Genomic DNA, 11,281 nt, shown 5'->3' on the forward strand with positions numbered 1-11,281 from the left:
GGGAAATGGATGCTCATTACAGAAGTTGATTATTTCCTTTGAGACAGTGGATCTCAAAATGTGATCCTGGAATGAAGAAGGGCAGCATCATCTGGGAATTTGTATGTATGCAAATTCTTGGGCTTCAGTCTGAGAATCAAAGACTCTGGGTGTGGAGTCCAACAGTCTTTTAATAAGCCCTCCAGGTGACTTTTGATGCTCACTACTGCTTAAGAACCACTGATGTGAGATGTCCTTGGGACAGGGTTTATGTGTTCTCTCCCTAGTCTGCTTATGAGAACAACTATATTGTTTTAGTGAACAAATAGACAATTTATAGTGTGTAATTCGGAGATACAGCAAACCTCAGCAGAGAAAGAGTCTGTTCTCTCAGTTTCACAGCCCTGCTCTAAAGAAACTTATAAATTTTCCTCCCAGGACTGAGTGGGAAGACAATTATGTAGTACACCCCTGATGCATGCTAAAATTTGAGAATCATTACTTTAGGATTTTAGCTAATTATTCCAGTAGCTGTGATGATGGTAGATTAGGTTTACAGGTTTGGTACAGTTCAGAAGTTTATACAGAAAGAATTAAAACGGGGGGGGGGGGGGGGCGGGGAAGAAAGGAATTTAGGTTCCTTTGCTTTTTCTATAAAACCATGGACATTTCTAAAATTATTGTGTAGATATGGAAAGATACCAATTATGTGGGGGGGAAGCAAATTGCAGAAAATCTGTATAGTATGGTTACATTAAAAATAAAAAATTCTTCCGTTTGTATGTTTGCATACGCATAGGAAAAAGAATTCACAGCAAACCCTTAACAGCGGCTACCTGGGGGTAGTTAGGTGGAGTGGTAGCCGCTTTTAAATTTCACTTTATACACTTCTACTTTTGAATTTGTCACAATAAATATATATTATTTAAAATATATTTTAAAATAAGCCCATTTTTAATTGAAAAATAATATCCACTTGATCATTCAAATAGTACAAAAGTGTAGGCAAGTTTAATAAATGTTCTTAAACTTTTAAAGTTAAATACCTTTGAATGCCTATTTCTTTTACAAGTGACAACAGTTTATACATAGAGTGAGAGAATGCTTCTAAACACCACAATATTTTATGGAAACATTGTATCTTAAGTTAGAATGAATAAAGATCATGTACACAAGAAGGGGGAGAAAAAGCAGGGCAAACATTCAACACTCATATCAAGTAGGTATAAACTTAAAATATAATAAGTAGGAAATAAAAAGAAATCTTTTTCCTACTACTTAGGCTGGCTTCTTTTTTCACCAAGCTCGACTGCTATTAAATAAAACTTGGTGTTTCTGTCCACGTTCAAGGAAACAGTCACAATCCTCAGCTACAGTGCTTCCAGGCATTGAAAAGGTCCAGCACTCTGTATTTTCACAGCATCCTGACATGGACTGGCAGTTTTCTGAGGCTAGTATTCTAACAATCTTCAAACTAACAATGGGCAAATCTCCAAGCTCTGCCTCACTCTCTTACAGGTGTCAAAAGCTAACAACTCTCTTTTTTATCCTTTCTGGAAACAATTCACTTTTTTAGTGCTGCTAATTAGATTTGGAGTGCAATGGCAGTTCTTTGCCTTCTTTTCTTTAATATTCTCGGCAACAAAGGTTTTCTGGTTCTCTCCCATTTGTGTTTATTTTCCTCCTAAATGTTTTGCCAATCAGGGAAAAGCTCCTTGTGGAAACCAAGTTACTAAGTCATTCAATTGACTTCCCCTTCTTCTAGATGAATGACTTATGTCCATAAAAAAGAGCGTTCGTTATCATAATACTTCAGGTTTAATATTTCCCAATCTGCTATAGGCCTTCACTAGCTTTACATTTAATGCAGACTGCTTTTAAATCATGCTTTGACCTTTCCCCTCAAAATGTTTTTAAAGACATTTAAATATGACAGGCCAGATTTATTTAAAGAGTAAAACAGTTCTCTCTTCCGCAGCACATGTGCTAAATTTGGAAAAATATGGAGAAGATTAGAAGAGGAAGGATGACATGTCAATTCACAAAGGATATCATATATTTTCCCTACTGGGTTAGTAAATATCTATCCTAAATCGACAGCTAGTATCATATACAAGAGTAAAACCATAAATATACTTCTATTAAAATCAGAGATAGGATAAAAATAATTGCTATCACCATTATGATTTAAAATTTTAATTTCCTGGCCATTTCAATAAAACAGGAGACAGAAATAAGAGATGTCAATAATGGAAATAGGAGATATAATTCATATCTGTGAATGAGACGACTCCCTAGCCAAAGAGAATCTAAATAAAATATGTTTAGAATGATAGTTTAACAGTTAACTGGTTTTAACTGTTTTTTTTTTTTACTGGTTTTCCTAAACATTTCATTCATGTCCAACTCTTTGTGACCCCATGGAATAGTCCATGGAATTCTCCAAGCCAGAATACTGGAGTGGGTAGCCGTTCCCTTCTCCAGGGGATCTTCCTGACCCAGGAATTGAACTGGGGTCTCCTGAATTACAGGCAGATTCTTTACCAGCTGAGCTACCAGGGAAGCCCAGACATTTCATTAACCAGTTATAAAACAGTGGAGAGTCCTTTTGCTATAACACCAGAACCAGAAAACACCTAGGTAGAATCTCAACAATAACTGTACAGCAACTATATGGAAAAAATTACAAAATTTAGCCAAAAAAACCCACTTGAAAATGGATGAGAATACAGAAATTTTCAAGTTAAGTTCTTCAAATTAATGCATAGGTTTGATAAATTTATGATAAAAATCCCAGAGATTATTTTCATGTCTTGATGAAGTGACCTCTAAATTCCATCCTAAAGAATATATATAGTCAAGAATATCATGTACAGTTTGACCCTTGAACAACACAGGTTTGAACCACAAAAATTAACTCATAAGTGAATATTTTTCAATAGTACATACTTCAGTACTACATGATCCATGGTTGGTTGAATATGAGGAGACCAAACAGTGAATACAGAGGAACCCAGGATATAGAGGGGTGACTATAAATTATCCATGAGTTTTGACTGTGGAGAGAATGGGTGTCCCCAATGCGCTCTTGTTCAAGGGTCAGTTGTATAGTCTGAAAAAGAAGTCTAATGAGGAGGACTTGCTCTAAGAAAGAATAGAAACTGGTTCAAAAACTACAATAACTAAAACAGTATGGTCCTGGGACATGGATTCAAAATAAAACAAAACAAAAACAACAAAAAATGTAACAGACTATAGACCCCCAAAAGAGTGAAATAAAGTTTAGTATGTTTCACCACAAGTTCAGGTATGTGCCATTCTGGACCTGTGTTAGCACAGTGATAAAAGGATTTGTGTTGTGGCAGTGGTTGCTTTCATGCTGGGCTCCTTTTGAAATGATGGGTTCATTTTGAAATGAACACTGCCAGAAAGTCAGAGTCCTTGACAGCCTGTAAACTCTTAGGGAAAGTTAGTGGGCATAATTTTCATGGTCAAGGATTTCTTCTAATGCTTCCTTCTCCTTCTTTAGTGAATATATATGCAACCAGGGTTGAATTGCTTATTTTGGCAGACAGCCTTAAATATTTAGAAGGTTAGCACTACCTCTTGACTTTTTTGTATGTTACAGGTTAAAAAAAAGTATTCACATTCCTATCCTCTGATCTAAGTAATCTTTTAAAATGTAACTTTAAGATTCCATTTCCTTGGGTTAGTTACACCAATTAGCACAATGTAGTACCATAGTCATCTTTTGGTAGGCGTCATTTTAAAGGTAAAGTACTCACAACACTGTAAATCAGCTACACTTCAATTAAAAAGTAAAGTACACAAATGGATCACAATTCCAAATACCTTGCTTTAATCTGCAATGTGTATAGAACCAAATATGTGCCATTGAAAAAATTAAGACTACATGAAATTATGTCTGTATAAGAAAAGGCAATTATTCCCAACCAACAAGCATTAAATTGAAGAGAAAGCATTTTAAAAAGCCTTGCGTTATATTTCCTCTTGTAAATCTAAGGTGTCAAGAAATATTTGAAGTTGATGCTATCTAAAATTATATTTGTTTTTTTCAAAAACATTCTACAGCTACATTCAAGTTTATAACTATGGATGGGTCAGTTCCTTAATTTATGCTGGATAATTTTGTCTGGTTTACCCTATGTAAAGAAAACTGTAAACTTGGCAACAAATTATCTTGTTATCAATTATTTAATGGAAAAATATTTACTGGTTGCTACCATTTGCCAGGTTTTATACAAGGTATTACATTTTTGCAACAAAATAGACCCATTCTCTGCCCCCATGAAGTTTTAAGTCTATGGAAGACAGATAGTAGACATTTAAATGGCCATATAGATATATGATTACAAATGTTAATAACTTCTATGACAGAAACAGAGTATACAAAGAGAGAAAATAGTTGAAGTTACATACTTTAATTCTGTTATTTAGTTTGAGCATAAGGGGAGGGCAATATTTAAGCTGATGTCTGAAGAATGAGAAGGACCCAGACATGGAATAGGTGGGTGGAAGTGCTCTATGAGGAAAGAACATCTCTTTGAAAGTGTAAAGCATGCTGAAGTAACTGAAAGGTCATTGTGGCTGAAGCTTGGAGAGATAACAGGACAGTAGCACAAGATGAGGTGGGAATGGTAGGCAGGGACCAGATTGTGTAGGGCTATAGCAAAAAGCTTGCATTTTATTGAAAATGCAAAGGAAAGCCATTGAAAGCTTTCAGAGAAGTAATATGATCAGATTTACATTTTAATTTTTTAAATAATTTTATTTATTTATTTTTGACTGTACTGAGTCTTCATTGCTGTGCGGGCTTTTCTCTAGTTGAAGCAAGCAGGGGCTACTCTCTAGTTGTGGTGTGCAAGCTTCTTACTGCAGTGGCTTTTCCTGTTGCAGAGCATGGTTTCTAGGGCGAGTGAATTTCAGTAGTTGCAGCACATGAGCTCAGTAGTTGTGGTTCCCGTGGCTCAAGAGCCACACAGGCTCCTGTGGTGCAATAGCTGTGGTGCACAGGCTTAGTTGCTCCACAGCATATGGCATCTTCTTGGACCAGGGGTCAAACCAGTGTCTCCTGCATTAGCAGGTGGATACTTTACCACTGAGCCACCAGGGAAGCCCCTAGATTTACATTTTTAAATGATCATTTTGACTTTAGTGTGAACAATGGATGGATTTAGGGAAAAATGGAAGTTGAGAAAAGTTGGCTGATAATTTCTCGCTGAGAGGTGTGCCCAAGTAACCAAATTAATCCTTGAAAGGCAAAAAAACAAAAAACTCAAAAACCCTGTTTTGTTGTATCTGCACTATAGCCACAGTTGTTCTCTTTAAAGGATTTGTGTATATGTTTTTTATAGTATTATCCAAGCTAATAAACTGTGACAACATGCTTCTTATTTTTGCTGATGAAATATGTTAAACATAATATTCTACTGAAAGTTGTATTTCTTAACTATATAACTTCTCTTCTGAAGGCTAAATTCACATATTATTAATATTTTCGTTTTACATATTTGCAAATAATTTCTTTTTTTTCTTTATTAACCAGTTGATTCTGGATTCAGTTCTGTAGAGCTTATTCAAGGAAAGGATGAATCAGAGTTTAGAAGAAATTTCTGTGATCCCCAATCATGCTAATCAACTCTCTCTTGGTGGATTTTCTCCACCAGCTTCTTTTTGCAACCCAGCCATTTATGTGTTAACAAAACAGTTTGAATGAACAAATGGTTAGGTAACTTCTTACAATTTCAGCAGAATGAAAAAAGTGGTCATGGAGAAACATTAGTTTTGTTAGAAATTGTGATACTTAATGAGTATGTAAAGAATTTTTGGCGTCATAAAATTGTGGTCACAGTTTCTGGAAAATTGTCCCCTGGTGACATGGAGAAACCAGGTAACCTGACATGTCCTGACCATCCACTGTGCCAAGGGCATCCCAGTGATCCCTACTCTGCAAATGAGTTGAAGACAAATGGAACTTGGTGGGTATTCCTGAAAAGAGCACAGAGCTTCACCAAAAAAAGAACAAAGAGGGCAAATAGTCTCCAATAATTTGAAGGAGGTACCACAACTACATCATTAAGAGAGGAAGTCAAGTGGTTGATGACTCCGTCTTAAATGAAGTGAACAATGAGAGAAATGAGTCAGAAAACTATAGTCAGAGAGATCTCTAAGGAGATCTGTGAAAGAGGTCACTGAAAGATCAGTGATTGATAATGTGCAGCTGAAGAAGAAATCTTTGAGACCTAATGTGAATTTACTTTCCTTTGAAAAGCACCAAGAACTAAGTAAGGCCTGAGTGAGGTAGGTCTCAAGAGAGTTCAGACATCTGCCAAGTGGAAGTCTAGCATGAGCAAGGGTCAGAGTGGATTTGAAGAATCACTGTACAGAAAGGAATGGGGTATAAGTTATAAGAGAAACCAAGACTCCTACTCATCTGACAGTGGTGTCAACTCTACTCCAGATTAAAAGTCTGAATAGGTTATTCCAACAGACTCTTTTCTTCCCAGTGTGAGTGAAAGAAAGTGAGATTTTATTTTTTTGTCATTGTACTAGCCAAACTAAGCTGAAGTGGACTTAAGTCACAATAACAAGTTTGCTCTGAGATATAATTTCTTACTCTATTTTCCTTTAGTTTTCCCTATAAAGGCTCTGGTTACAATGAGTCAACCTTATCTTGACTGAATCAAAGTGAAAGGATTTTCCAGACATCAGGAGGGTAGATGGGAAGAGAACTCAGCACCCACCATGGCCCTTACAAGTAGCAGTAGCCACCCAGAATGAAGTAGTGGAGCTGGCATAGATGGAGATCATAGAACTAACAAAAACTCTCTGACAACTCTGGGATCATTTTGTCATCTTGGTTCAAAAGCAAACAGACCTAAAGCAGAAAATCAAGGCTGCTTCAAAAAATGAAAGAAAAGAACCTAAAGCAGAAGGGACACAAACTTCCCTTGGGCTGCTTAAAAAACAGATCTCAAGAAAAGATAGGTCAGCTTCCAGAAAAAAGGAATTCCTATGGCTGTGAAACTTCAGTCCACAGGCCAAACAAGTGTCATTCAGAAAGAACACATGAGAGTAGAGGCAAAGGTAAAATCAGTCAAATTGATTCTGTGACTTAAGAGACTGTTATTATATGGTCATGGCAAGGGAAAAAAAATCTCTCTGGATTTGATCTATTGCCACCTTTTATGAACAGAGTCTGAAATAAAACAATGAGATTGTTTTGGTCATTAAGATGCCCTAAGGCAACCCTATTTAATTCTTTTTTCTCTTGAAACAAAGGTACTTAAATGCAAGACTCTGGGGTTTGCTGTAAATAAAACCTATAAATTTCACAGTCACACTTATATTTTTACATGGTTCAGAGCTTAGTATGACCAAATATGCAACAAATATTTTGGTAAAATTTTTCCTATGAAGACAATTAAATTCCTAAAAAACATTTATTTCATACACATCCCCAGAAAGCAATGTTTCAGTTTGCACATCATGGATAATTTCTAAAAATGCCACAGAATGTCAACTTACATGCTAATCAGAAAAAGCAAAAACATTTTTTTTTTTTTTGAGAACTTGCATTGGATCAGGTAGCCAATTTAGCCAGGATTTAAAAACAAATACTATAGCAAATGCCTTATACTTAACACTCACTATAGTTGGCTTCTATCACTGTGAACACATTTTTTGAATAAATATCACTATGCTTGATATCTTGTAATAATCTATAATGAAAAAATGTCCTAAAAAGAACACACACACACATATATACACACACACATATGTGCTGTGCTCAGTCATTCAGTCATTTCTGACTCTTTGTGACCCCATGAACAGTAGCCCTCCAGGCTCTTCTGTCCATGGGATTTCCCAGGCAAGAATACTGGAGTGGGTTGCCATTTCCTTCTGCAATATATTTGGGTTGTGTTTAGTCGCTCAGTTGTGTCTGACTCTTTGCAGCCCCATGGACTGCAGCCTGCCAGGCTCCTCTGCCCATGGGGATTCTCCAGGCAAGAATACTGGAGTGGGTTGCCATGCCTTCCTCCAGCGGATCTTCCCAACCCATGGATGGAACCCATGTATGCATACATGCTAAGTCGCTTCAGTTGCGCCCGACTCTGTGCAACCCTATAGACAGCAGCCCTCCAGGCTCCTCTGTCCACAGGATTCTCCAAGCAAGAATACTGGAGTGGGTTGCCATTTCCTTCTCCCAAATGGAACCCAGGTCTCCCGCATTACAGGCGGATTCTTCTACTATCTGAGCCACCAGGGAAGCCCAAGAATACTGGAGTGGGTAGCCTATCCCTTCTCCAGGGGATCTACTTGACCCAGGAATTGAACAGGGGTCTCCTGCATTGCAGGTGGATTCTTTACCAGTTGAGCTACCAGGGAAGCCCCGATATATATACATGTTGTGCTGCGCTATACTTAGTCGCTTAGTCCAGTCCGACTCTTTGTGACTCCATGGGCTGTAGCCCCCCAGGCTCCTCTGTCCATGGGGATGCTCCAGGCAAAAATACTGGAGTGGACTGCCATGCCCTCCTCCAGGGGATCTTCCCAATGCAAGGATCCAACCCAGGTCTCCCACATTGCAGGTGAATTCTTTACCATCTGAGCCACCAGGGAAACCTATACATACATATATGTATGCGTGTGTGTGTGTGTGTGTGTGTGTGTATATATATATATCTGAATCACTCCGCTGTACTAGCACACATCATTGTAAATTAACTATACTACAGTTAAAAAAGAAATAAACATCACTCACATTTCTGTATAATCTATATTCTTAAATATTTCATTATAGTAAAATGTTTCTGATTCACTAAAGCTCCTCAGTGAATAGAAATGGCAATGCCAAGTACTCATTCAAGGAAACTGACAGGCCCACACTAGGCAGGTGATGTACTGCTGGGAATTTTGCATAGGCTTGGAAGTCAGGATACTTGGGAAAAATCTGGATTAATGCTAACTCACTATAGGAGATCTTAGGTTTGGAGATGTCATTATCCAAGGGTAGGGTGAAGAGTCCTGGAATCCCTTAAGGATGTCACAATGATGACTGCAGTGGTTATGGGGAGTTCTAAACCACCCCCACAATCAAAAGAGGTCTTTTTGATTTGTTTAACATGCTGAACTTCTGTGTAAGTTCAGTTTGAAGACTACCATGGCCAAAAGAAAAAAAAAAATCACTGAATGAAGTACCCCTTTAGGATTTACCATTTTGTTGACACTCTAATACAACTGGATTTCATGTCTTTCTTTTGAACTGCAATAACTGACCATTGGGACCACTGATGTCCCTGTGTGCAAGCGTGCTCAGTTGCCCTGTCATGTCCAACTCTTTGTGACCCCAAGGACTATGGCCCGCCAGGCTCCTCTGTCCATGGGGATTTTCTTGGCAAGGATACTGAAGCGGGTTGCCATTTCCTCCTCCAGGGGATCTTCCCCACCCAGGGATCAAATGCGCCTCTCCTGTGTCTCCTGCATTTTAGGCGGACTCTTTACTGCTGAGCCACCTGGGGGCCCCTGATCTCCCTGAGGTGAGTGAAATATTTTCACCATTTGAATCAGGAGCATGTTAGCCATCTGCAGGACTGAGTAGTGCAGATGCATCTTGCTTGTTCACTATGCATTGATTTAACTGCTACCATCTTCACCATCATCTTTCCCTCTCCTTTCTTGTCACTCTGAGTGACATGCCAGCTGACAGTGTTATGAACAGGAAGGTTTGGGCAGAGTGACTGTCAGAAATATTTTTACCGTGTGAAAGGACATTTCTGGAATGTTATGGCATCGTTGCCTCCTGCCCCTAGAGAATGTGGCATGGGCTTTTGGGCTCTTGCCACTGTACCCAGCATACCAAAGTGAGTTCCTGGCCTCATTATATGTTGCAAGATATTTAAATAATAAACCTACCTTATATATCCAACTGTTTTGATATTCATGTTCTTACTTATGCCCTAAGTTAGATTTTATACTTTGACTTAGACACAGTTTAGCCAAAGTCCTTAGGACACTTTGGTAAATGCTATTACCAGAATTAGAACATGCCCCCTGAGTTGCAGTGAGATTTGTGCTAAAGTTCACAATGTGAATTTGATAGCTCTAAACATGAGATATGTACTTGCTGCGTTTACTGAAATCCCCCAGTCCCCTATCACTTTCCTTAGATTTCAAAGTTATGGAATTGTCCAGTATGTTTGCTCAGAATGACCTGATGTGACTCAGGTGTTATTCTGGGCATGATGCTGTAGCCAGTTACCTTGGTTGTACATGTTTTAATGTGATTTGGGTTACTGATATAAATGAGTTGATTGCATATAATTTCTTAGTATCTTCTATTATAATAACATTATATTTCTTTTCAGACATTTTATTGTCTCAGACTACAATATAGCATCTCGACATAGGCAATTTTAAGTGGACTTGATCATGTTTCAGTGCTTTAACCTTAAACACATCAGATTTGAAATTTGGATCGTGTATTAGTGGCAAATTCATTAACCTCTAGCATCTCTTGGATCATGTTTATAATTATTTCAAAGCTTCCTTTACCCCGCCAGAACAACCATGTGATAATCTGAAAAACAATTCTTTTTTGATCTATTTATTATTTTAGAGGGCAATTTATGACTCATCATGACTATGTCAGAAACTAGGACCCAGAAAATACATTGACATCATCTCAGACACAGATTTCCAGCTAGTTTTACAGATAGGTTAATCAGGTAGTTGTGCATGTTGTGAGATTTGAGGACTCCTACCTTTAAAAAAATACTCCGCTTGAGAGATCATTTGAAATTAGAAGGTCTTTGGACTCTGAAAGTAGTCTACTGAAATGTAAATACCTCTGGCTGCATAGCCTGTAAATCTATTATCTGTTGTTAACAACTTAGCACAGATTTATTTAGAAGACTTTGATAATTAGCTGAAAGGGACCAGCAAGACCAAGATTTGATATTGGTAAAGGACTGGCAGGTCAACAAGATGCGATGTTGGTTTAAGTGGGAGGCAAGTCTGCTTAAAATAATGGTTTTAGCTAGACAAGGGAAGCATGGTGGCATAAGGCATCTGAGGGCAGGCAGAAAAGAGAAATAGCAGAATGCTTAGGCCAGATTTACTTGATTCCCCATTTTCCTGAAAGCCAACCTTTACCAGTGAGTTCTAGATTAGGTTAGACTGCTTAGTTGCCACTCTGCCATCCATCTACCAGTGTAACTTTCAAGACTGCATTGGAAAGGATATTCTCTATGCAGGTGGCAAAAATGCAATTCTGTAGCAT

The 11,281-nt window shown here is 38.0% G+C and overlaps 1 pseudogene; it reads left to right on the plus strand.

Annotated features, from left to right (window-relative positions):
• Positions 1 to 1,941: 1,941 nt before the first annotated feature.
• On the plus strand, positions 1,942 to 2,040 carry LOC133053305 (U6 spliceosomal RNA; annotated as a pseudogene).
• The last annotated feature ends 9,241 nt before the right edge of the window (positions 2,041 to 11,281 follow it).

Source organism: Dama dama, chromosome X (genome assembly GCF_033118175.1).
Source record: "Dama dama isolate Ldn47 chromosome X, ASM3311817v1, whole genome shotgun sequence".
NCBI classification, from domain to species: Eukaryota; Metazoa; Chordata; class Mammalia; order Artiodactyla; family Cervidae; genus Dama; species Dama dama.